Here is a 3,815-nt window from a genome sequence, read left to right on the forward strand (position 1 = left end):
GAGCACCGTTTTTACCACTGGGCAGAAGCTCGGTGGTTCGGAGGCGGGAGGGAGAGGGGCGGGTCCAGGCGGGGCCGACAACACGACTGGTGGGGAACAGTGGTTGCCAGGAGCAACGACAGATACTCCAGCCAATAGCGAGGCTGAACGCCCTCTACCCAGTTCCTGCTGGATTTATAGTCCAGGTGGGTCCACTTCTTGGAGGGTGTTTAAAGGGGAAGGAGGAAAATAAAGTACAAGGTAGCCCCTCAATTGTCCATTCTTTCCACAAATGTATATTGAGGGTTTAGTAAGTGCGAGATAGGGTTTTAGACTCTGGAGTTACTGCAACTATCAGAGCTATTGTGGTACCTTCTCTCCTGGAGCTTCCATACAAAGATAGGGAGGTAATGAACAAATAATTGAATAAGATAATTTCAAGAGAGTGGTAAGAAAAATAAGGAAGATAAGTTAGGATAGTGGGGATAGAGTGATGGGGTGGGAGTGCAGAAGTGTGGGGAGAGATGGCCGCTTTAGATGAGAAAGGTCAGGGAGAAGCTGGAGGAGGTGATCTTTGAGCTGAGCCCACACACACACACACACACACACACACACATATCTGGGGAGTTTTCCACACAGAGAAAACAGCCACTCTGCACACACAAAATGTTGCCTGCCATTTCAGTAAACAAAGAATGTTGACTTCTATTCCAGTAAACAGTGAATGTTGCCTGCCATCAAGCCCTTAGCCACTGCAGCCACCCAGATGGTGTGCCCTGAGGAGAATTCAGGGTGGAGAAAAACAGGATTCTGGCCCTAAGTAGTTAAGGTGCATAGCTAAGGAATAATTTCAATGAGCCAGATTATTGCACCTTCCCATACATAGAAAAGCACTAAAATCATTACCTTGAGATATCTGTTTTTTGCAATTAGCAGTAATCTTTTGACATTTGACTACATGGTTTTTTTGTTTGTTTCAGCAAAAACTCCTATATATCTTGGCTTCTCCTTACCTCTTTGGAGCAGTTCCTCAGAGCTATCTGAGAGGCTATGTCCTGGGCTATAGTCCTCAGTAAATTCCTCGAATAAAATTTAGCTCACAACTTTTAGCTTGGGTGGTTTTTCTTCAGTCAACAACTCCAACTGGCTTGCAATTTGGAGGAACTGAAAGCAGAAATGATCATGACTCTTAATCTAGTTTGTTGGGTAGGACCTAAATTACAAGTAGACGAAAATCCCTCTTGTTTTTAAAAGAACCTATCAAAGGATACAGAGTAGAACTTTTCCTGTTGTCTTTAGATATAGGACTGTTGGGCTGCACCCTGCAGGCCTGCAAGCCCTGTACTTGCCCAGCTTCAAGACCAAAGAAAGAGCCCAGAGTCAGCCACAGAGACATCAAAGGTTTCATGGATAGGGGGAGCTTACACATCTGAAGCAAGGTCCTGGAGCGACACCTCACCACGTGAGGCAGACAGTGGGCAGGATTTGGCAGCAGTCTTTGCTACCTGGGGGAGAGACAGGTTACCAGTTATAGGGGGAATTGACGTCAGGTTGGGTTATCGGTTACCAGGGAAACTATTGGAGGAGCATGCCCCTCACCGCCCCTTTGATAAACTATCCTGGGGGAAATGTTCTGATCTAAAGATTAGAACAATCACTAGCTGGGTTATGGGGTAGGAAGGTCAGTCATGTAAGTAGGGTGTAGGTGAAGCACATACTGGTCCAGCAGGGGATGTACAGAGACAAGAGAACAGTCATCTTGATTGGCCTGATCATACAAGGACCTACGGTTTAAGACTGATGAGGCCATCCAGTAGAGACCACTAGGAACACACCTATAGTCCAGAAGGTTAGATTTCTTAACTTTCTGGGAGGGAGACTGCACTCCAGAGGAAACTGAACCATCTCACCAAACTAAAGAGAATAGGGTCATTATTGGATTATAAGGAAGGGTTGAGCTGTGGTATAATTTAAATGAAGCAGTGTTTTGATAGGCTCAAAACAGAGCAGAGCTGTCTGTAAAAGTGTTAACATCAGGCCTAAGCCTGAGCTGAAAAGCAGACCCAGGGTCCTCTTTCCTTAGAAATCTCAAAATTAAGATAAGTGTGGGGCTTCCCTGGTGGCGCAGTGGTTAAGAATCTGCCTGCCAATGCAGGAGACATGGGTTCGAGCCCTGGTCCCGGAAGATCCCACATGCCGCGGAACAACTAAGCCCGTGCGCCACAACTACTGAGCCTGCGCTCTAGAGCCCGTGAGCCACAACTACTGAAGCCCACGCGCCTAGAGCCTGTGCTCCACAACAAGAGAAGCCACTGCAATGAGAAGCCTGCACACTACAACGAAGAGTAGCCCCTGCTCGTCGCAACCAGAGAAAAGCCCGCGTGCAGCAACGAACACCCAAAAGCAGCCAAAAATAAAAAATAAGTAAAAATAAAATTAAAAAAAAAATACAGTACTCCTATGATTAAAAAAAAAAAAAAGATAAGTGTTGGGTCTGAAAACTCCTTATCTAAAGCTTTGCACCTGGATTTAAAATCCTGTGTCAAAATGACCCGTATGCCTCAGGTCCTTCAGCAAGGATGGGGTGTTCCATCCACACTGATTTCAAACAGCAAAGTTTCTGCCAATCTGTTATTTTAGAGAACATTTCTTAGCACCGTGTCCTTGATGTTAATTAACAAAAGCATTTTTTACAGAACAGAAAGGCACTAAATATTCCATAGTCTAATGAGACCATACAATATTCGGGGACCTAAGGAATATCAAGCATAGTAAATATATGAAGAAACGTCTCACCCGTACAAAGCTGGTGGGAATGTAAATTGGTACAACCTTATAAGATAATTTTGATATAAAAGAAAAGCTAGTACGTTGTATAAATAGATATTTAGAAATCTCGCCTAAGGTTCCTTCTCTACATCTCCACCCATTTTCTTTTACCTACTACCCATTGTATCCAAGGTACAGTGAGAAAAAAATGGCTTATCTACCTTAGGTGGAGGGCTAAATAAGGTTTCTCTGATGAAATCATAAGTAAGGTGTGTGAGAAAAAACACAAGGATAAAACAACACACATCCAGTGTTTGTCAGTATTTATTTCTGGGTTGTGCTCTAGAATTCACTGAATGTGTGCTCTGGAATTCAACTTCAGGGTTTAGAAACACAAGTTTAAATTGTGGCTATGCCACTTATTAGCAATATCATGTTTTTAAATTGAAACCTCAGGACTTCCTGGCGGTCCAGTGATTAAGACTCCACGCCCCCCACTGCAGGGTGTATGGGTTCGATCCCTGGATGGGGAACTAAGATCCCGCACGCTGCATGATGCAGCCAAAAATAAAATAAAATAATCTCTCCGTGTCTCAGTCTCTTCATCTGTAAAATGGGTGGGGGGAAGGTAACTCATAGGATTGTTGTGAAGATGTACAAGAGACAAATTCATGTCTAGTGCTTGAAGCAGTATACTTATTACAATTCTCTTTGTGCTTATTTCTCCTTTTGAAATGTTTAAAATGAAAATGTATCTATCACTTTTGTAATTTAAACAAGTTAATCGGTAAGAGTGCTTGTCTGCCTTCAAATTGTCCTACCTTAATGACAGAGCAGTGTTTCCAAATGAGAGCGAGTATAAGGGTCACCAGTGAGAACTTGGCCCATCCCCCAGAGATTTCAAGTTTCATAAGCTTGAGGTGGTCCTAGAAATCGGCATTTTCAAAAGCCCTTCCCCCTCCCACCATATGATTCTGATGCAAGTTATCTGCAGACCATTCTTTGAGAACCATCAGACTAGATGGACATTCAGGATTTTCCCATTTCTCTTTATTATAAAATCACTC

Source organism: Balaenoptera physalus (genome assembly GCF_965194825.1).
Source record: "Balaenoptera physalus genome assembly, chromosome: 17".
In the NCBI taxonomy this organism is placed as follows: Eukaryota; Metazoa; Chordata; class Mammalia; order Artiodactyla; family Balaenopteridae; genus Balaenoptera; species Balaenoptera physalus.